The 24,327-nt window shown below is 50.0% G+C and overlaps 1 pseudogene; it reads left to right on the forward strand.

The window, feature by feature from the left end:
- The first annotated feature begins 17,145 nt into the window (after positions 1-17,145).
- LOC147961886 (uncharacterized) lies at positions 17,146-18,683 on the forward strand (annotated as a pseudogene).
- The last annotated feature ends 5,644 nt before the right edge of the window (positions 18,684-24,327 follow it).

Below are 24,327 nucleotides of genomic sequence, written 5' to 3' on the forward strand. Positions count from 1 at the left end.
GCCAGGTAAACTATGGTGTTTGGAGTGAAGTGGTGGAGTTGAGCCCCGAAGAAGTTCAAAAAGGCACGGAAGAAAGGATGGGGAGGCAAGGAAAACCCGCGGTCAACGTGAGTGGCGAGGAGAACACACTCACCCTCCCGCGGTTGCGGCTCGGTCTCGTTCCCCGGGAGCCACGCTGATTCGTGGGGGATCATGTTGGAAATATGCCCTAGAGGCAATAATAAATAAGTTATTATTATATTTCCTTGTTCATGATAATCGTTTATTATCCATGCTATAATTGTATTGATAGGAAACTCAGATACATGTGTGGATACATAGACAACACCATGTCCCTAGTAAGCCTCTAGTTGACTAGCTCGTTGATCAATAGATGGTTACGGTTTCCTGACCATGGAAATTGGATGTCATTGATAATGGGATCACATCATTAGGAGAATGATGTGATGGACAAGACCCAATCCTAAGCCTAGCACAAGATCATGTAGTTCGTATGCTAAAGCTTTTCTAATGTCAAGTATCATTTCCTTAGACCATGAGATTGTGCAACTCCCGGATACCGTAGGAGTGCTTTGGGTGTGCCAAACGTCACAACGTAACTGGGTGGCTATAAAGGTGCACTACGGGTATCTCCGAAAGTGTCTGTTGGGTTGGCACGAATCGAGACTGGGATTTGTCACTCCGTGTGACGGAGAGGTATCTCTGGGCCCACTCGGTAGGACATCATCATAATGTGCACAATGTGATCAAGGAGTTGATCACGAGATGATGTGTTACGGAACGAGTAAAGATACTTGCCGGTAACGAGATTGAACAAGGTATCGGGATACCGACGATCGAATCTCGGGCAAGTACAATACCGCTAGACAAAGGGAATTGTATACGGGATTGATTAAGTCCTTGACATCGTGGTTCATCCGATGAGATCATCGTGGAACATGTGGGAGCCAACATGGGTATCTAGATCCCGCTGTTGGTTATTGACCGGAGAGTCATCTCGGTCATGTCTGCATGTCTCCCGAACCCGTAGGGTCTACACACTTAAGGTTCGGTGACGCTGGGGTTATAGAGATATTAGTATGCGGTAACCCGAAAGTTGTTCTGAGTCCCGGATGAGATCCCGGACGTCACGAGGAGTTCCGGAATGGTCCGGAGGTAAAGAATTATATATAGGAAGTGCTATTTCGGCCATCGGGACAAGTTTCGGGGTCACCGGTATTGTACCGGGACCACCGGAAGGGTCCCGGGGGTCCACCGGGTGGGGCCACCTACCCCGGGGGGCACATGGGCTTTAGAGGGTGCGCCTTGGCCTACATGGGCCAAGGGAACCAGCCCCTAGAGGCCCATGCGCCAAAGGGACAAGAGGAGGGGAGAGTCCTAAAGGGGGAAAGCACCTCCGATGTGCCTTGGGGAGGATGGACTCCTCCCCCCCTTGGCCGCACCCTTCCTTGGAGGAAGGGGCAAGGCTGCACCCTCCCCCTCTCCCTTGGCCCTATATATAGTGGGGGAAAGGGAGGGCAACCATACCTAAGCCCTGGCGCCTCCCTCTCTCTCCCATGACACATCTCCCTCCTCCCGCAGCGCTTGGCGAAGCCCTGTTGGAATCCCGCTAGTTCCACCACCACGCTGTCGTGCTGCTGGATCTCCATCAACCTCTCCTCCCCCCTTGCTGGATCAAGAAGGAGGAGACGTCGCTGCTCCGTACGTGTGTTGGACGCGGAGGTGCCGTCCGTTCGGCGCTAGGATCATCAGTGATTTGGATCACGACGAGTACGACTCCATCAACCCCGTTCTCTTGAACGCTTCCGCGCGCGATCTACAAGGGTATGTAGATCCACTCCTCCCTCGTTGCTAGATGACTCCATAGATTGATCTTGGTGACACGTAGGAAAATTTTGTTTTCTGCAACGTTCTCCAACAGTGGTATCAGAGCTAGGTCTATGTGTAGTTTCTATGCATGAGTAGAACACAAAGTAGTTGTGGGCGTTGATTTCGTTCAATATGCTTGCCGTTACTAGTCTTATCCTGATTCAGCGGCATCGTGGGATGAAGCGGCCCGGACCGACCTTACACGTACTCTTACGTGAGACTGGTTCCACCGACTGACATGCACTAGTTGCATAAGGTGGCTAGCGGGTGTCTGTCTCTCCCACTTTAGTCGGATCGGATTCGATGAAAAGGGTCCTTATGAAGGGTAAATAGCAATTGGCATATCACGTTGTGGTTTTTGCGTAGGTAAGAAACGTTCTTGCTAGAAACCCATAGCAGCCACGTAAAACATGCAAACAACAATTAGAGGACGTTTAACTTGTTTTTGCAGGGTATGCTATGTGATGTGATATGGCCAAAAGGATGTGATGAATGATATATGTGATGTATGAGATTGATCATGTTCTTGTAATAGGAATCACGACTTGCATGTCGATGAGTATGACAACCGGCAGGAGCCATAGGAGTTGTCTTAATTTATTTATGACCTGCGTGTCAACATAAACGTCATGTAATTACTTTACTTTATTGCTAACCGTTAGCTGTATTAGTAGAAGTAATAGATGACGTGACAACTTCATGGAGACACGATGATGGAGATCATGATGATGGAGATCATGGTGTCATGCCGGTGACAAGATGATCATGGAGCCCCAAGATGGAGATCAAAGGAGCTATATGATATTGGCCATATCATGTCACTATTATTTGATTGCATGTGATGTTTGTCATGTTTATACATCTTGTTTACTTAGAACGACGGTAGTAAATAAGATGATCCCTCATAATAATTTCAAGAAAGTGTTCCCCCTAACTGTGCACCTTTGCGATAGTTCGTTGTTTCGAAGCACCACGTGATGATCGGGTGTTAGATTCTAACGTTCACATACAACGGGTGTAAGACAGATTTACACACGCGAAACACTTAGGTTGACTTGACGAGCCTAGCATGTACAGACATGGCCTCGGAACACAAGAGACCGAAAGGTCAAGCATGAGTCGTATGGTAGATACGATCAACATGAAGATGTTCACCGATGATGACTAGTCCGTCTCACGTGATGATCGGACACGGCCTAGTTGACTCGGATCATGTAATCACTTAGATGACTAGAGGGATGTCTATCTGAGTGGGAGTTCATAAGATGAACTTAATTATCCTGAACATAGTCAAAAGGTCTTCGCAAATTATGTCGTAGCTCGCGCTTCAGTTCTACTGTTTAGTTATGATCCTAGAGAAAATTTAGTTGAAAGTTGATAGTAGCAATTATGCGGACTAGGTCCATAAACTGAGGATTGTCCTCATTGCTTCATAGAAGGCTTATGTCCTTAATGCACCGCTCAGTGTGCTGAACCTCGAACGTCGTCTGTGGATGTTGCGAACATCTGACATACACATTTTGATAACTACGTGATAGTTCAGTTAAACGGTTTAGAATTGAGGCACCGAGGATGTTTTGAAACGTCGCAAAACATATGAGATGTTTCGAGGGCTGAAATTGGGATTTCAGGCTCGTGCCCACGTCAAGAGGTATAAGACCTCCGACGATTTTCTTAGCCTGCAAACTAAGGGAGAAAAGATCAATTGTTGAACTTGTGCTCAGATTGTCTGAGTACAACAATCACTTGAATCGAGTGGGAGTTGATCTTCCAGATGAGATAGTGATATTTCTCCGAAGTCATTACCACCAAGCTGCTAGAGCTTCGTGATGAACTATAATATATCAGGGACATATATGATGATCCTTGAGATATTCGCGATGTTTGACACCACAAAAGTAGAGATCAAGAAGGAGCATCAATTGTTGATGGTTGGTGAAACCACTAGTTTCAAGAAGGGCAAGGGCAAGAAGGGATACTTCATGAAACGGCAAATCAGCTGCTGCTCTAGTGAAGAAACCCAAAGTTGAACCCAAACCCGAGACTAAGTGCTTCTGTAATAAGGGGAACAGCCACTGGAGCAGAATTACCCTAGATACTTGGTAGATGAGAAGGCTGGCAAGGTCGATAGAAGTATATTGGATATACATTGTGTTGATGTGTACTTTACTAGTACTCCTAGTAGCACCAGGGTATTAGATACCGGTTCGGTTGCTAAGTGTTAGTAACTCGAAATAAAAGCTACAGAATAAATGGAGACTAGCTAAAGGTGAGCTGACGATATGTGTTGGAAGTGTTTCCAATGTTGATATGATCAAGCATCGCACGCTCCCTCTACCATCGAGATTGGTGTTTGCGTTGAGCATAGACATGATTGGATTATGTCTATCGCAATACGGTTATTCATTTAAAGAGAATAATGGTTACTCTGTTTATTTGAATAATACCTTCAATGGTCTTACACCTGAAATGAATGGTTTATTGAATCTCGATCGTAGTGATACACATGTTCATGCCAAAAGATATAAGATAGTAATGATAGTACCACCTACTTGTGGCACTGCCACTTAAGTCATATCGGTATAAAACACATGAAGAAGCTCCATGTTGATGGATCTTTTGGCTCACTTGTTTTTGAAAAGTTTGATACATGCGAACCATGTCTATTGGTGTATATGCATGAAGAAACTCCATGCAAATGGACCGTTTGGACTCACTTGATTTTGAATCACTTGAGACATGCAAATCATACCACATGGGCAAGATGACTGAAAGCCTCGGTTTCAGTAAAATGGAACTAGAAAGCAACTCGTTGGAAGTAATACATTTTGATGTGTGCAGTCCAATGATTGCTGAGGCGTGTAGTGGATATCATTATGTTCTTACTTCACAGATGATTTGAGTAGATGTTGAGTATATTTACTTGATGAATCACGTGTCTGAATTATTGAAAGGTTCAAGTAATTTCAGGGTGAAGTTGAAAGATCGTCGTGACAAGAGGATAAAAGATCTATGATATGATCATAGAGATGAATATCTGAATTACGAGTTTGGCACAGAATTAAGACATTGTGGAAATTGTTTCACAACTAATACAGCCTGGAACACCATAGTGTGATGGTGTGTCCGAACATCATAACTGCACCCTATTGGATATGATGCATACCATGATGTCTCTTATCGAATTACCATGATAGTTTATGGGTTAGGCATTAGAGACAACCACATTCACTTTAAATAGGGCACCACGTAATTCCGATGATATGACACCGTATGAACTATGGTTTAGAGAAACCTAAGCTGTCATTTCTTAAAAGTTTGGGGCTGCGACGCTTATGTGAAAAAAAAATTCAGGCTGATAAGCTCGAACCCAAAGCGGATAAATGCATCTTCATAGGACACCCAAAACAATTGGGTATAGCTCATGTCTCAGATTCGAAAACAATAAGGGATTGTTTCTAGAATCGGGTCCTTTCTCGAGGAAAAGTTTCTCTCGAAAGAATTGAGTGGGAGGATGGTGGAGACTTGATGAGGTTATTGAACCGTCACTTCAACTAGTGTATAGCAGGGCACAAAGAGTTGTTCCTGTGGCACCTACACCAATTGAAGTGGAAGCTTATGATATTGATCATGAGACTTCGGATCAAGTCACTCCCAAACCTCGTAGGATGACAAGGATGCGTACTACTTCAGAGTGGTACGTAATCCTGTCTTGGAAGTCATGTTGCTAGACAACAATGAACCTACGAGCCATGGAGAAGCGATGGTGGGCCCGGATTCCGATAAATGGCTCGAGGCCATAAAATCCTAGAAAGGATCCATATATGAAAACAAAGTGTAGACTTTGGGGGAACTACTTGATCGTCGCAAGGCTGTTAGGTACATATGGATTTTAAAAGGAAGGCAGACAATCATGGTAGGTATCACCATTAAGGAAGCTCGACTTGTCGTTAAAATGTTTTCTGACAAGTTCAAGGAGTTGACTACGATGAGACTTTCTCACTCGTAGCGATGCTAAGAGTCTGTTGGAATTATATTAGCGATTACTGCATTATTTATGAAATCTTGCAGATAGGATGTCAAAACATTGTTTCCTCGACGATTTTCTTGAGGAAAGGTTGTATGTGATACAAACCGGAAGGTTTTGTCAATTCTGAAAGATGCTAATAAGTATGCAAAGCTCCAGCAATCCTTCTAGGGACTGGAGTAAGCATCTCGGAGTTGGAATGTATGCTTTGATGAGATGATCAAAGATTTTGGGTGTATACAAATTTTATGAGAAACTTGTATTTCCAAAGAAGTGAGTGGGAGCACTATGGAATTTCTGATGAATATATGTTGTTGACATATTGTTGATCAGAAATGACGTAGAATTTCTGGAAAGCATATAGGGTTATTTGGAAAGTGTTTTTCAATGGAAAGCCTGGATTAAGCTACTTGAACATTGAGCATCAAGATCTATAAGGATAGATCAAAACGCTTAATGGTACTTTCAAATGAGCACATACCTTGACATGATCTTGAAGGTGTTCAAGATGGATCAGTCAAAGAAGGAGTTCTTGCTTGAGTTGTAAGGTATGAAGTTAAGACTTAAAGCTCGACCACAGCAGAATAGAGAGAAAGGACGAAGGTCGTCCCCTATGCTTAAGAGGTAGGCTCTATAGTATGCTATGCTGTGTACCGCACCTGAAGTGTGCCTTGCCATGAGTCAGTCAAGGGGTACAAGAGTGATCCAAGAATGGATCACAGGACAGCGGTCAAAGATATCCTTAGTAACTAGTGGACTAAGGAATTTTCTCGATTATGGAGGTGGTAAAAGAGTTCGTCGTAAAGGGTTACGTCGATGCAAGCTTAACACCTATCCGGATAGCTCTGAGTAGAGATACCGGATACGTATAATGGAGCAACAATTTAGAATAGCTTCAAGTAGGACAGTTATTTGGAATAGCTCCAAATAGAACGTGGTAGCTACATCTAGGAGATGACATAGAGATTTGTAAAGCACACACGGATCTGAAAGGTTCAGACCCGTTGACTAAAACCTCTCTCACAAGCAACATGATCAAACCCAGAACTCATTGAGTGTTAATCACATAGTGATGTGAACTAGATTATTGACTCTAGTAAACTCTTTGGATGTTGGTCACATGGCGATGTGACCTGTGAGTGTTAATCACATGGCGATGTGAACTAGATTATTGACTCTAGTGCAAGTGGGAGACTGTTGGAAATATGCCCTAGAGGCAATAATAAATAAGTTATTATTATATTTCCTTGTTCATGATAATCGTTTATTATCCATGCTATAGTTGTATTGATAGGAAACTCAGATACATGTGTGGATACATAGACAACACCATGTCCCTAGTAAGCCTCTAGTTGACTAGCTCGTTGATCAATAGATGGTTACGGTTTCCTGACCATGCACATTGGATGTCATTGATAACGGGATCACATCATTAGGAGAATGATGTGATGGACAAGACCCAATCCTAAGCCTAGCACAAGATCATGTAGTTCGTATGCTAAAGCTTTTCTAATGTCAAGTATCATTTCCTTAGACCATGAGATTGTGCAACTCTCGGATACCATAGGAGTGCTTTGGGTGTGCCAAACGTCACAACGTAACTCGGTGGCTATAAAGGTGCACTACGGGTATCTCCGAAAGTGTCTGTTGGGTTGGCACGAATCGAGACTGGGATTTGTCACTCCGTGTGACGGAGAGGTATCTCTGGGCCCACTCGGTAGGACATCATCATAATGTGCACAATGTGATCAAGGAGTTGAACACGGGATGATGTGTTACGGAACGAGTAAAGAGACTTGCCGGTAACGAGATTGAACAAGGTATCAGGATACCGACGATCGAATCTCGGGCAAGTACAATACCGCTAGACAAAGGGAATTGTATACGGGATTGATTAAGTCCTTGACATCGTGGTTCATCCGATGAGATCATCGTGGAACATGTGGGAGCCAACATGGGTATCCAGATCCCGTTGTTGGTTATTGACCGGAGAGTCATCTCGGTCATGTCTGCATGTCTCCCGAACCCGTAGGGTCTACACACTTAAGGTTCGGTGACGCTAGGGTTATAGAGATATTAGTATGCGGTAACCCGAAAGTTGTTCGGAGTCCCGGATGAGATCCCGGACGTCACGAGGAGTTCCGGAATGGTCCGGAGGTAAAGAATTATATATAGGAAGTGCTATTTCGGCCATCGGGACAAGTTTCGGGGTCACCGGTATTGTACCGGGACCACCGGAAGGGTTCCGGGGGTCCACCGGGTGGGGCCACCTACTCCGGGGGGGCACATGGGCTTTAGGGGGTGCGCCTTGGCCTACATGGGCCAAGGGCACCAGCCCCTAGAGGCCCATGCGCCAAAGGGACAAGAGGAGGGGAGAGTCCTAAAGGGGGAAGGCACCTCCGATGTGCCTTGGGGAGGATGGACTCCTCCCCCCCTTGGCCACACCCTTCCTTGGAGGAAGGGGCAAGGCTGCGCCCTCCCCCTCTCCCTTGGCCCTATATATAGTGGGGGAAAGGGAGGGCAACCATACCTAAGCCCTGGCGCCTCCCTCTCTCTCCCATGACACATCTCCCTCCTCCCGCAGCGCTTGGCGAAGCCCTGTTGGAATCCCGCTAGTTCCACCACCACGCCGTCGTGCTGCTGGATCTCCATCAACCTCTCCTCCCCCCTTGCTGGATCAAGAAGGAGGAGACGCCGCTGCTCCGTACGTGTGTTGAACGCGGAGGTGCCGTCCGTTCGGCGCTAGGATCATCGGTGATTTGGATCACGACGAGTACGACTCCATCAACCCCGTTCTCTTGAACGCTTCCGCGCGCGATCTACAAGGGTATGTAGATCCACTCCTCCCTCGTTGCTAGATGACTCCATAGATTGATCTTGGTGACACGTAGGAAAATTTTGTTTTCTGCAACGTTCTCCAACAGATCAGTCCCCCCTCCACCAGGTCATCGAGGTCGTCCTGGCTGATCGTCGAGCGGATCCAGTCACCCTGGATCCAGCCCGGCGGCAGGCCGGATCTTGAAGAGGATCCGCCCCGGCTGGTCCTCTTGCCCTTCGCCTTCGCGGTCGCCTTCTTCGCGCGCTCCAACGCCACCGTCTTCTCTTTTCCCATGGCGGCGAATCGAGTCCGAGTGAGGTTGCGGCGCCGAGAGCTGAAGCGGGCGCGGCGGAGAAGTCCGAGGAAGAAGAAAGAGAATGAGAGCACACTGTTCAAAGGCCCGGTCCGGTTCCTTTTATAATGTCATTCCCGAGTGACTGGCTTGTAGGCCCAAATGATCTAAACAAATCCCGCAACAGTCGCGCGCGCGATACGTGGCGAAAAAGGTGGCGCGGGGATCGAGGCGACTTGCCCAATCCGTCCCGATTACCACGGCCTCACCCGTCCGGCGCGCTTCCCAAAATTCGAATCCCCGAAATCTGCGGAGAGCAGGGCAACTTGTCAGACGGAAAACATCCTCCACATCATCATTCGGAACACTACCATGAAAGTTCACTCGACAAAAACTAAGAATGGACCAAGGCGACTGAAAAAGAAGTTGATGTTATCTCCTCAATTCATTGATCCAGAGCAAGATATACTCATAGCATGAAGAATGGGTCGGAAGTGTTCTCAACTCCTTCCTCACTCAAACCCTGATCCATTCGGGGGCTAATGATGAAGCTATGTACCTAGGGTAGGGTCATGGATCTGACCAAGATACCCTTCCCAAGGACTCCTCTGAAAGAACCAGAAGCAGTCGAAGAAAAAGCATCGTCCACTCGACCATGGAGCTATGTTCCACTCGACAATCTCAAAGGCACTCGACCATACGAACAACCACTCGACTACCAGAAGATTGAGAGCCACTCACTCTGCAACGGTCGGGATTTAAGTCATAGCTTTAATGGTCATTTATGTACTTTTATTACAGGCGTTACCAGTAACGCCTCTACCTTTATGTACTTTAAACCCTTTGTAACTGAGGGCTGGAGGGGTCTGGCGAACTCTATATAAGCCACCCCCTCCTCAGTGACAAGGGTTCGCATCCCCTATAACTCACATGCATATAATCCTGTCGACTGCCTCCGGGCTCCGAGACGTAGGGCTGTTACTTCCTCCGAGAAGGGCCTGAACTCGTAAACTAGCGTGTACAACTCCTCCATAGCTAAGATCTTGCCTCTACATACCTACTCTTTATTTTACTATCAGATTTAGAACCACGACAGGCGGCACGTGAACTGCCGCGTGGCCGCCATGCGCCGCCTCCACCTGGTCCTACTGCCGCCGGTGTGCGACCTCTCCATGCCGCTGCCCGGCGACGACGGCGAGGGGAAGCAGCCGCACACGGTGGTCCGCAGCTTGTGGCGCAGCGAAGGCGGCGAGTAGGGCGACAAGGCCTCCGCGTCCATGAAGGCTGCCTTGGTACCTTGTGCTTGCTCGAGCCGTGCGGTTAGATAGACTTGGCCGGGGAACTCAGGAGCAAACCGTTGGGACGGGAGGTGGAGTGGACAATGGTCAATGGGCAACGGTGGGTACTGTCACGTTCACAGAGACAGCTGACCAGCTGGACCGGGTATTGTAACGAAGATGCTGAATGGAGCTCCGCCTCCATGGAAAAGAATTTCAAATGATCAAAATTCATTTTTCTGGTACATGCACTAAATCCATGATTTTATTTTATTGCACATCCCAAGATATTTCAGCCTGAAATTTTACATGCGCACGCATCACATCCTTTTGTATACTTGTACAATTTCTTTCAGATTTTTTTGAAACTGAGAAATTTGAATTTTCAAATTTTTGGCCACCATGTAGGCCGAGCTCCAAACCGCCCTAATCGGGTAGTAAAGGCAACTCCACCGCTGTGCACCAAATCGTCCACGGAGTGGTTTGGACATCCAAAATCTCACAAACCGAGAGCAAAACTGGGGAAGGTTTACGGACGTCCGGACCTCCACCACATAGGCGTCTGACACCCTTAGCCCACAGAAACACTCGTCATGCGCTTTGCTGCAACCTTCACTATGCTTCATGTCGGTCCAGAGCGGACTTGACCGGACATGACGACTTTCTATTGCATTCAAGCGGACTAACCGTATGTCCGCTTGCCCCACATTTACATCCGTGTGGTGACCAAGAAGCCAACTCCTAGCTACTGCATTTAAGTCATCGCTCGCTCCGCCTTCCCCGACTCTAGTTATTTAAAGACGGGCAGTCACAATAGAAAACCCTACCACTTTGAGCCCCATCTCCCTCTGTTCGAGCCACTGCCACTGGTGCACGACCCCTTCTTCTTCCTTCGTTGACCACCAATGCAATGGGTGAGTCGTAGGTGGTGGAAGAGCCTATAGCCGCAGCGCCGAAATCACGACCGAGGTGCACAATTGGGAAGCCCAGTGCACGGCTCACATTTCAGCGCGACAACCTCGAGGAGGACATGACGATGGAAGAAGAGCAGGCTCCCGCGCCAATGGTCGAGCGCAGACGCACTACCACCGCGTCATGGTGGAGCAGGAGTAGCATGTGCCGCAAGTGCCCGCATTCCGGATGTTGCGAAAGGACCATCGGTGCAACCCGCAGCTCCTCTTGGAGCACCGTGTGGCAGAGGACCAAATCAAGGGCGAGCAGACGTCCGATCAGTCCGTTGTGGCCGTGGTGGCGGCGATTTCTGGACTTGAGCGGATGAGCAATGGGCGGTGCTCAATTCCATCCAGCACACCTACACCTTCTGCCGCAAGCTATGGCAGCTCCGCGTCAATGAGGCAGGGCACAACCACCACTTCAATGAGATCATGAAGGAGGCATAGGTGGTGGCGGACGCGGCCAATGGCAGCATTGGCGGGTCAACATTGTTCGCATCGTAGCGAGATGACGACGAGGCCGGACCGTCTGGCTCGATCATCGACTAAGGTCGAATTCTTTTGCTATGTAAAAAAAACCAAATATTAATGAAAACCGATGCCCTGCTTTTAAATTTGGTGCATTGGGTTGGATGGCCGCACCCAACCGGACGTGTCTGTCGACATTTGGTGTCATCGGTTTGATTGTTGTCCTATAAAAGTATCTACTATATACTACAGCCGGACCCCGAGCATATGGGGTATCTACAACGGGTTACGAAGAGTAGCTCAGACCTTCCTTCGTTCAGTACACTTTTAGTAGGACTAGTTTTGCTGCCAGGCTTTTCGTTTTGTTAACCAAAAAGTCATCGGCCGTCGTCAACCATCTGATGCTTTTTTTTCTCTCATTCGAGGTTAACATCTGATGCTCACGCGGACGTACGCTATGGCTCCACTAGGTACCGTGTTCTTATCAGACACAAGAGCTCAGAAGAGAGCAGGAGATTAAGCACACGGACCGAAAGGAAGGGGGAAAAGGGCCTCCGTGTTTTTTGTATTGGCAGAAATGCAGAACCAATTGACGGATGTGAACGGGGAAATATCTGGTATTCACATCCCTAGGGTGCTTTTGGTGCTCCAAATTCGGTAGCACATTTTAAAATGTTTAAAAAATTCTGAAAAAAAATCCAGCACATTGACACACCATCAATGTATGTTGTTAGAAAAAGCAAATCAAATCACGAATATTCGATTCGGAGCCCGAGCTCAGATGCTCCTTATATCTATACCACACGCTGCCATGCAGATCTGCGCCAGCCTCTGTATTTCAGCATTGTATATATCTTTATTTAGTCCTGCTCTTCAGCGAATTGAATGCGACATGACGTAGAACTGTTCACGCGGAACAGATGGGTATGCACGGTTCAGTCATATTTATGAGCTGTACTGAGCCGGCCACAATGCCGGACTCACAAACGGCTCTCGGAGTAGAGCGTCTTAAATCCATCTCGCCCTCACATCCAAATCGAACGCAGAACTATCCCCTTTCGCCGACACGCCATCTCACCTGTGAATCTGCCGCCATGTCCGCATCGTCTTCCTCCTCCCTTCCTGTCCCACCTGATTTTCTTCAGCCTCTTGATGTCATGCCCATTTTGCGGTGTGGAGCTTGAGACCAATGTTGCAAGGACGGGCGACAGGGTCGGCCATCGTTTCTACAAGTGCATCCGCTACGATGTAAGTAGATCTGAAATTGTGTAGCTTTGTCGCCTGTCTTCTGAGCGCAGATCACTTCCAAGCACTAAGATTTTTTTTGCGTGCATTCTCTATATATGCATGCGCGGCAGTGTTCTTCGACTTTCAGGCGGTCTAGCGACTCCAGATTGCTCGTGCTCAGTTGTTCGGAGTTCCTACCGCAAACCATGTCCATCAGGGCAACCACGCAGAGTAGATATCTCCCGATCCGAACCAAGCCCACATTCAGTCAAGCGGGCAGACGGAGCCAGCTTTGGTCAATCAAATCATTAGGCCAGTCGCCGCCGTCGCCACTGCTTCAGGATCGGAGCTCGTAGCTGCAGCTGTTCTGCTTGCAGCTAGCTACTAATATCATGCTTACTGTGCTTGTTCTGTTGTTTGTTGTTGCTATGTATACTTTGGTTCGGCCAATTAGTTTGTTCAAACAAAAATGTTGAGTTCTGAAATTTCTGTAGGTTCGACACCCTCTACCTGTAAACCTGTTTCCCCCAGTATTAGCACTAGAACTGTAGTGTTATGTTATGGCCTTTCAGATGTTAAGGAAAAGGTTTGTTTCACGTAATGAACTTTCCTGTTTGCAAATGCGAGCTGTTGGCTACGAAATTTGTTTACCCACTAGTCCAGGACAAGCTGTGTGCCGTTGTCTCCCCGCGAGCGCCATCTCTTCCATTTCTTCCGGCATCAGATCAGCAAGCGTACGCACATAATATTTCGAAGCCAGTTTCTATTGTACGGTACACTGACCGCAGTTATTCCTCTTAATCTAATACATCTATGCCAATCCGAAATCTCGTAGGCCGAACAGTCCTCACAGTGTGGTAGTTGCGGCGCAGAGGGAGATGGATCTGGCAATGCCTCCGTTAATGAACGAGGAGAAACGATTTAGAAGTTCGCCTCGGTTAACGCACACCCTATCTGATCCATGGCTCGCCTGTACCACTGACGATCTGGTCCACGGACCAGAGTTCAAGCGCGCAGACGCCGTCCCAACGATACGATCTGGCCCCACGGAAGAACAACTGTTTCGTACCATATTTCCCGGCACTTCCTTTTTCTTGCGCTCGTTGTCAGACCAGTCAGACCAAATTGTTCGGATCCCCAGCCTCGAATGGGCGCCGCTGATTTCGGGATCAGCTGGGCTCGGGCACCAAATCGCCACACCCATCAAATCAAAGCAAATCAACATTTGTGTCTCACTGGCAATATTGTTCCTAGCTGAATCTGACACATGTAACGAACTGCAAACACTCACTTTTATCTGTTTAGCGCCGTAACTTGAAACACAAGCTGTAATAACAGCATAATTTTTCGAACATTTAAAAATGTGCTACTGAGTTTTGGAATATCGGGAGCATTCTAGGGATGGGAGTACCAGATATTTTCCTCGATGTGAACACGGGCCGTATCGGATGCTACGGTGGCCCCCGGCCAAGGTGAACGGTCTCGTACGGCCCGCACTGACGAATGGACGGAGAAGATTCGAGGCCACGATCCACGCCTGCGTGCATTTCGTTCCGGTGACGGCGACGGCGACTGCATTTCTGCTGCGCAAGTGAGTGCTCGGTCGAAAAACGGAGCAGAAAAATTGTCCTGCCTCCGTCTCCGTGCAAGCACAGTTGGTTTGGTTTGGCTTTGGACTCGCGGTGACTCGCCCGCAAAAAAGAAAAAGGATTTGTGGTGACTAGTTTCAACTTATGCCGGGTGGTGGCGCCATGCCAGCATAATGATCAAATATCAATCCATCCACTCATAACCTATTACATACTAAATCAGCGACAAGTAATATGAAACGAAGGGAGTACTAGCTAAGCTGGTCACATTGGCTAATCTGTCACAAGGCTATCACCGTCACTTCTTTTTTTGATAAAAAAGGAGCATCGCTCACAATTTCATTTCTGAAATTTCGATCAAAAGTTTCATTTCTGAAATTGATAAAACAAATAGCCGATTGTACGATCCTGGTCAAACATCCAGGCCAGGGTTTGGGTTTGGCTGCAGCACAAACTGCTGGCAACCCCAGAACTGAACCACAGCAACCAAATTACCAACAGACAGTCAACTAGCCAACACCACCATCGTTTTTGTGAGTCACGCTGGCAGAGAAGTACGTAGAAGCAGCCACGATAACAAAAGAAAGAAATAAAATACTTCAGAACCTCTCTCCCTGTCGTTTGCAAACGTTCTTAGTTTCAGGAGGGAGTAGCCACACAATCGATGACACATACACACAGGAAAACAACATAGTGTATATAGCAATGATTAGGGCTGGACACGAGCCGAGCCGAGCCGAGCTTGATCCGAGCCTGCCTTTGACTCGTCATGAACGAGCTAAGCTCGGCTCAGCTTGCTAGTTGAACGAGCCTGCTTTTGGAGGCTCGGCTCGTCTTGCATCTAGCTCGGTTCAGACCGAGCGGCTCGTGGATGCATTGCTCTATGTGTGCGCGCCGATGCAGTGTGCCAGTGCTGCAGTGGATGCGTGCGTGAGTAAGCTACTGCTAGTGCATGCGTGAAGTGTGTGTGTTAGCCGTCGGTGTGAGTGCGTGCGCGCCGCCGGAGGGAGCCATGGAAGTTATACCTGCTTGTGCTTGGGGCGGAGGACACTAGGGACTGCGGCGAGCTTGGCCATGAACCTCGGGAGCGACGAACGGCGGTGTCCGACGCGGCACCGAACGGGCACGTCTGCCAGCGGTGCCGAGAGAGAGAGAGATCCGTCCAACATCGGGCATGGCGAGGAGGACAACGACTTCGTCAGGTCATGGCGAGAGCGGCGGCGCGGCGGGGGAAGTCAGGGGTGCCGGCATCTCGTGCACGCACTCGCTAGGGTTAGCCAGGGGTGCTTCGTAGTGGGCTTGGGCTGTTCCGTAGGCTGCTTAGTGTGTACACTGGGCTGCAAATTTTCTAAAAAAAAAACTGGGCCGCGAAACGGGCCATCGAGCTGGACCGAGCGGAAACCGGCTCGGCTCGGTCGCCGAACGAGTCGAATATTCACAGCTCGGCTCGGCCTATTTCCATGTCGGGCCGAGCTGAGTCGGGCCGAGCTGGAGCGAGTTTCGGGCCGAGCTAAAAAGCTCGCTCGAGCGTCCAGCCCTAATTCTCCTTGCCTGGAACTGCAACAGGTCTCCATATCTAGTCCGTACGTTGGCCAGCACCACATCACGACCCTTGTCTCCTCCACCTCCGGCGCGCACCCCCGGTGGATCACCGGCGTGTACAGACCGCAGGAGGATGACGAGAAGATCCTGTTCCTTGAAGACTTGAAGGATACCCGCGCGTCTTGTGCTGGCCCTGGCTCCTAAGGGATGACTTCAACCTTGTCTCATCATCGGAGGACAAGAGTAATGGACATATCAATCGCTGCACTTCGAGCTGTTTCCGTCGTTTCATTGCTGATATGGAGCCAGGGGACATGTACATGCATGGCCATCGTTATACTTGGTCCAATGAGCAGGGCTCTCCCACGCTGGTTCGCAATGATCGGTTCATGTGCATCTCTGAATATGAGAGCTCTCGCAGCTGTACTGCCTTCTTTGGTGCCTTGCCTCGACAGGCTCTAATCACTGCCCGATGTTTCTTACTACTCGCCGCGTCACGCTGGCCCAAAACGATTCCACTTCAAGCGTTTCTGGACCAAGCTCGACAGGTTTCAGGACACGGTGGCGGACGCGTGGGGCGTTGTTTACGACCCGGATCCGTATCGGCGCGTCTACCTATGCCTCAAGCACACGGCTCGCCACCTCCAGAGCTGGGCGGCTCGTACCTCCGACCATGTATCGTTGCAACTCATGATTGCATGGGAATCGATTGCCCGCGGCTCAAGATTTTAGAGCCCTATCCCCCTACGATTCCTGGCTACGCCGCAATCTCAAGCGTGCTTACCTGGGCCTGGCTTCCCTTGAGAGGTCCATTGCTCGCGAGCGTGCACATTTCTTCTAACTCAAGGAGGGTGATACCAACACCGCATTTTTCAAGAACCATGTGGCTCATAGGCAAAAGAAAAACCGCATCTTCTCCCTACGGCACGAGAACACCACGGTCTACGACGAGCCGGGCATGGCCGAAGTGGCGTTCCACAACTTCTCCTCGCTCATTGGCACCTCCACCCTTGCCAGTTCTCCATCGACCTCGACCAGATTGAGGACCGCTCCTTTGATCTCTCTGATCTTGAGCACCAATTCATGGAGGATGAGATTTGGCAGGCTGTGAAGGCGCTCCCTCGCGGCAAGGCCCCGGGCCTCGATGTGTTCACCTCGGAGTTCCTTGTGGCGTGCTGGGATACTATCAAAGCTAACATATGTGCCGTGCTCGACAAGTTCTACTTGCTCAATGGGTGCAGCATGCAATGCCTCAACGAGGCCCTCATCACGCTCCTTCCGAAGAAGCAATATGCCTCCACCCTCTCGGACTACCGGCGAATAAGCTTGATTCACCTCATCGCCAAGCTCATTGCCAAGGTTTTATCGCTCCGCGTCTTGGTCAGTTCGTGTACACCAACCAGAGCACGTTCATAGCGGGCCGGTGCGTGCACGACAACTTCATGCTAGTCAAGCAGACAACCCGCCAGTTGCACAATCTCCGGGTCCCCAGAGTTTTCCTCAAGCTCGACATCATGCACGCCTTCGACACGGTCTCCTGCCATTCCTCATAGGTGTACGCCACCTGGGCTTCAGGAGACGTTGGATTGGCTGGATCGTCATTCTTTTCTCCACCTCCAGCACTCGTGTCCTCATCAACGGATCTCCTGGACCTCCGATCGCCCTTGCTTGCGGATTGCGCCAGGGAGACCCCATCTCCCCCATGCTCTTCATGATGGCCATCGATGCTCTGAACTCGCTCCTCCTACATGCTCATAGTCGCGGACTGCTTCAGCGCCTCACCGATCGCCATGCCCCCTCGAGCATATCCCTCTATGCTGACGACGTCGTTGTCTTCTGTCATCCTTCAACCCAAGATCTGTGGGTCATCCGCGAGCTGTTACGTGCCTTCGTCGAGGCGCCCGGGCTTTGCACTAACTTCGCTAAGTGCTCGGCCACGCCCATCTGGTGCAATGACCCCCCGCTAGCCACAATCAACTACGAGCTCGCCTGTGTCGTCATCTGTTTCCCCATCACCTACCTCAGTATCCCACTCTCAGTGAGGAAACCCTTCGCGACGTCGCTCCAGCCTATCGTCAAAAATCTTGTCAAGAAGCTTTCCACCCGGCACGCGACGCTTCTCTCCCATGGCGAGCGCCTTGCTCTGGTTCGCCACGTGCTATGTGTGATCCAGTCCCACATCATCGTGGTCATTGCTCTTTGCCCGCCAGTGCTCAAGCAGGTGAACAGTACTATTCGTGAGTTCCTCTGCCACGGCCGAAGGAGACCCACAGTGGCCACGGTCCCATCCATTGGCAACGTGCCTGCCGACACCTTGAGCTTGGTGTTCATTGGCTGTGGTTGCAATGCAGGGACCCCACCAGACCTTGGGCGCATCTTCACCTCCCCAGCAATCTAAACGCCTCCTCCATCTTCTTGCATCCACATCCTGGTCCGTCGGCGACGGACGTACCTGCCGCTTTTGGACAGATCCTTGGATCAATGGCAAGGCCATCTCTGAGTTGGCTCCATCCCTCCTTCCACTCGTGCCTCGTCGTTGGCATAAGCGCGGGGTGTTGGAAGATCTTCATGGTCGCAGCTGGGTGGCCGACCTCCATGGCGCCTTGACGCCAGGGCTATGACTGAGTATGTGCAACTCTGAAGGTTACTCAGGCCCATCTCCCTCTCCAGTTCTCCAGACTGCCTGGTCTTGCGTTGGATCACCGACGCCAAGTACTCCGCCTGGTCCTGCTATCGTATTCTATTCGTCAGATCTACTTCAGCCCCCCACTGGCGCCTCACGTGGAGAAGCTGGGCACCTCTTCGTGTCAAGATGTTCACTTGGCTCGCCCAGTGGCCATCTGTGTGGTCCACGTCGGCCATCCTCGGATCACCCAATGACCACCGCAAGGGCCTAGCCACGTTGGCTCTTCTCATGGCTTGGTCCATCTGGAGGCAGCGCAATAAGCACTGAACAGTGAGTCCACTGTAGATTAAATCATGTCCTCTTGCAGGCAAGGCGACCGCATCTGCACGGAGTCCACGCTGCCGAAATCACAACCGCCCGGAGTTGTGAGGACGAGGATGTTCATCCGACTGACTATGGCTCCATCAATTGACTCTGTGCAAGCAAGACAAGAATTAATCAGCTGATGCAGAAGGACTTTCAGCTCAGATTTTGCAGATTCAATACTTTACGTATCAGCAAAATGGAACAGATTATTGGCGGCATAGTATACACACAGGAAGAACAACACATGCAGAAGTAGAACAGCATTGGTGTACCACCCACAATATTGTTTCTCAACTGAATTAGGAACAGATTATAGGGGTTTATAGTAGTATTAAACAGGCAGAAGCAGAACAACATTGGTGTACCACCGGTAATATTGTTTCTCAACCAAATTTGAAGTATGCAACTACTATCTGAAAATGCTCATTTGTCCCACTGGCAATGTTGCTCTGAACTGAATTTGATATGTGTAACTAACTGCAAACATTACTTTTACAGGGAGCTACAGCATATAGTATTACAGGCAGAAGCAGAATAGCATTTGTGTCCCACTGGCAATATTGTTCCTAGCTGAATCTGACACATGTAACGAACTGCAAACTCACTTTTATCTATTTAGCGCCATAACTTGAAACACGAGCTGTAATAACAGTCAGGCAGATGCAACTAAACATAAATAAATGAGCTGAACGAACTTCAATCTTAGTTTTCAGTCTCCAAAGAGAAAACTTCAAACTTACGCCACACAAGGAAAAATAATTAAGGGGGTCTTGGCAGCCACAATCAACAAACTGTGTGCCTTCTACTGTCCTAGAGAGATTAGAGAACAGCTAGTTCACGGTCGGCTGCAGCAGAGCTCCCCAATGGTTGATTTGCACCAGTCATGTTCATCAGTCGTCTTGCGGCCTGCACATGAACGAGCAAGCAAAGGGGGCCACCGCCACCACTCGACTCCACTCACCAAGATTGCCACCGTGCCCAGTATCGATGACAAGCCGGCCAGCCCGGAACAACCACCGTCTTCAGCTGCCCGCGGCCATGAGAATTAATAAAATTGTCCCTTTTCTTGAAGTCCAGCAAAACACGAACCCCTCCAAAACTTCAACCAAACCTAACCCTTTTCTTCGTGTTGACCTTGGCTATGTCAGCACCACACACCTCCGTGTTGGAAAATACTTAGCGTCAAGATTCAAATGTCAACGCCACAAACCATGGCATTTGAGCTATTAGAGGTCAACGACACAGTCCATGGCGTTAACCCCATGAGGGTGGCAAAAATGATGGTGTAATGTTGAGAGAGGGTCAACTCCATAGACTATGCCATTGAGCACTAAAAGCTCCATGCCACGGACCATGGCGTTGTTCCACTAGTAGAAAAATGTCTTTTAGTACCAGTTCGTAAGGACCTTTAGTACCGATTCTGAAACCGGCACTAAAGAGTGGGGACTAAAGGTCCCCTTTAGTCCCGGTTCAACACGAACCGGGACCAAAGGCCCACCACGTGGCACGAGGCGCGCCGTGGTCTGGGGACCTTTAGTCCCGTTAGTAAGGATTTTTTTTATTTTTATTTTTGAAATAAAGCAAAAACAGCCCGCCTACTAGGCCGGCATGGCCTACATACGACTAGAAACCCAATTTCTAGTTGGGCCAGGATACAGGCCCGTACGGCCCAGTAGGCTCCACAGTTCAGAAGACTTGCAATAGGCCCACAAAGGTTTGCTTAGAGAGGAGCTCGACGCGGTAGCCGCGGCGGGGCTTATAAACCGGTGCGAGCTCCTCTCAACTAGCAAGGTGGGACTAAACATTGTGCACTGCGGGTGGCAGCGCATCACCTTTAGTACCGGTTGGTGGCTCCAACCGGTACTAAAAGGGGGGGGGTCTTTAGTACCGGTTGAAGCCACCAACCCGTACTAAAGGTGGTGCCTTCAGTATGGGTTGGTTACTCCAACCGGTACTAAAGACCCCCCCCCCCCCCTAGTACCGCTTGAAGCCACCAACCCGTACTAAAGACCACCACCTCTTTAGTACCGGTTCGTGGCATGAACCAGTACTAAAGGTTCGCCACGAACCGGTACTAATGAGCGCCGCCCGTCTAGCCATTGGAACCAATACTAATGGTCGCATTAGTGTCGGTTTAATTACAAACCGTGACTAATGAGTTTCACATTAGACCCTTTTTCTACTAGTGTACACATGTGTGACACCCATTTCGATGACAGAACACTAACTTTCTCCAACGCCGAGCACTGACATAGCCACACAGACAAGTTCAATGCATGAGAGATTGGCATTAACTAAAAGGGTTAGATTAGGTATAAGTTTGGGAGGTGGGACATTTTTGGCTAAACTTTGAAAAGAGGGTTCATTTTGCCATATCTCACCCTGCGGCCAGTGTCGCTGGCGCCCCGCCTCACCCTACCCCAACTGTTGTTACCCCGGCCATCCCTTTAAGTCCTCCCTTTTTGTTCTGTTTTACATTGTCTATACTCGAGCGCTCCCGTGCGTGCCGCTCCTGTGGGCGGCTCGGGAGCAAACCCTATCCGTCGCCAGCACCCCACCCACCGTTTGTTCATCCTCTGTTGGCGGCAGTTGTCGGGCAAAGCCTGCGCGGCTCGGCAGCGCGGGGGGGAGGGGGGGGGCTTTCCTCGAGGCGGCTCAGCTAGTCTGCCAAGCAGTGCACAGAGGCACAGCAGCGCAGGGGCTCCACAATGCGTGATTCGGGCGCGCAAGAAGCGCGTTGGCCAAGAGGACTCCAGCCCACGCAGATCTGGCACATTGGGGGCTTGCAGTGATCGCGCCCGATGGTTTGCTACAGCTGTGTCGTGAGGGGCCAGAGATGAGCTGGTCCGGCGGCTCCTCTGGATGGCGGCCTTCAACTCTGGCTGGTGTGGCGGTCGCTCGCAGATCCTGCTCGCTGGTGACCCAAAGGTTTCAACGGACAACGGTGGATCTGGGGTGCACGGTCCAGTGGAGGTACCTGTTGGCCTCGGCCAGCTACGTGGGAGTGGTTGCTCCGGCTGGAAGCCAGGCCGGTGATCGCCAGCCGGCGACGCGGTGCCCCTGGGCATTGTCATCCTCCTTGGAGGCGTCGTGGGGGATCTAAACAACCTCTACTCCCGGATCAAGATCTTGAGGTGAAAACCAAGACCCTGTTGTAGGGTCGGGCGGTATCGTCGTCTTCAACGTAGTTTCCCCTCTTTAGGGCGCCGTCTTGAAGATTTTGATCCCATTGGTGCTTCCTGCGGCTGGACGTTCACGATGGCTTTTGTGGTAACGATGAAAAGAGGGTGAGTGAGGTCGGAGGCTTGGCATTGGTCGAGGTAGTCAGCTCTTCTCCGACGTGTCCGTGGGATTGCCTTGGTTGTTTGTTGTTGTGAAGTCAAAGCTGCGGTGGCAAGGCCCTGGTGGTGTACGATGGCGCACAACAGGTGGTCTGTTCGGCGATCCTCCGCGACACCAACCTTGCCTAGTTCTTCGTAGTTCTCCGTCAAATTCACAACTGCGTTGCCTTGTCGGGGCGGACGGCGTTTTGCCTTGTGAGTGTAGTGTGGTTGTGCAGCCAACAGAGCTGCTGTTTTTCTTTTTCTTTGATACTCAGATCTTCACCATGTTGTTTCTTCCATTGCTTGCTGGTACATCTGAATCTCGGCCCTATGTCTCTTCCTTGCCCGTGCCTCACCGCCACCAGAGTCATCTCCGACTTGTCTGAATCTCGGCCATGGCAGGACATGGCGTCGCCGGTTTCAGCTTAATGTGCCTGCTTCTCCTTGCTTTTTTGCCCGCCCCTGAGTCGCAGGCCTCGTTGCCCGATTTAGCGTCGGCTTTGATTGTTGGGGTGGATATGGGAGAGATGAAACGAAGGCGGCAATTGTTGTGGAGATGGGAGAAGATAATGAGACGTCATGGTTTTACTGGTAAGTTCATGGGGCGGCCCCAACGGTCGGCTGCAGGCATTTTTTGGCATGTGAACCGACCGCACAACACAAAGATTAATACTTATATTTGGCATGCATTGGCATGACAGACTCATGAAGAGGCGGGTGAAATGTTCCAACTATCTTTAAAAGGAAAGGAAAAACAGCACCCCGCCTATAATGGATCTTATGAGGCTGATTCAAATCAAACAGCTTTTGAGAACAAGATACATGAGCAGTGAGTTGGGCTCTTATTTGTGACTGTATAAGTTAATCATATTTATTTTGAAACAACATTGAAGATAAAATCATATATGCGAACATGGCTAAAAGAAGACTTTTCCTGCCTCGTTGCTTATTATTTATTAAGAAATAGACACAAGTGTAGCCGTGCTTGAATGGAATGAATTATCGTTAGGTGAGTGAAATACTCAAAAGGAAAAACTGGATCTATCAATCCTTCTATACCTTGACCATGAAATATTCCTTGAAAATAATTGTTGATTTCATGAGGCCTAACATAATAATGGACGCATAAGCTATGTGGAAGATCTTTTCTCCTGTCTGATTCCCTAAAAATGACAATTTGAACAAACACAAAAAACAAGACAGCGAATTGCAATTATGTACCTAGCACAAGATAAATAACCCCTACTAAGAGCATCTCCAATAGATGGTCCAAATGTAAAAATAACTAACTTTTGGACCGTCTGGGGCAAAAAACACTGCTCCAACAGACAGTCCATATGCAAAAAAAAATTGGAGCGCGGCCTCCTCGTGATGTAAAATGCAACACCTCGCGATGCAAATATACATCACGAGATGTATCTGGTCCAAAACCAGCCGCCGCCCGCGAACTCCCAACCACCACTTCATTTCCGTTCCCGCCCGCCCGCCCGCGACCTCCCACCCGTCTGCCGCCGCCCCGCCGCCTCCACACCCCGCCGCCGCCCCGCCGCACGCCGCCCGCATCAGATCCGGCACCGCCCCGCCGCCCACCGCTGTTTCCACACCGCCCCGCCGCCCGCCGCTGTTTCCATGCCACGTCGCCGACCGCCCGCCCCGCAGCTCCGCCACCGCCCCGCCCGCCACCGCCGCCCCGCAGATCCGCCCCGCCCGGCTCCATCCGTCATCGCCCCGCCCGCCACCGCCGCCCGGCAGCACCGCCCCGTCGCCCACCGTTGTTTCCACGCCGCCCCGCCGCCCGCCGATGTTTCCATGCCACGTCGCCGCCCGCCCGCCCCGCAGCTCCGCCCCGCAGCCCGCCGCCCCATAGATCCGCCCCGCCCGGCTCCATTCGTCATCGCCCCGCCCGCCACCGCCGCCCCGCAGCACCGCCCCGGCCGCACGCCGCTCCCA

This window comes from Triticum urartu, chromosome 7A (genome assembly GCF_056163025.1).
Source record: "Triticum urartu cultivar PI428250 chromosome 7A, HENAU_Tu73, whole genome shotgun sequence".
Taxonomy (NCBI): domain Eukaryota; kingdom Viridiplantae; phylum Streptophyta; class Magnoliopsida; order Poales; family Poaceae; genus Triticum; species Triticum urartu.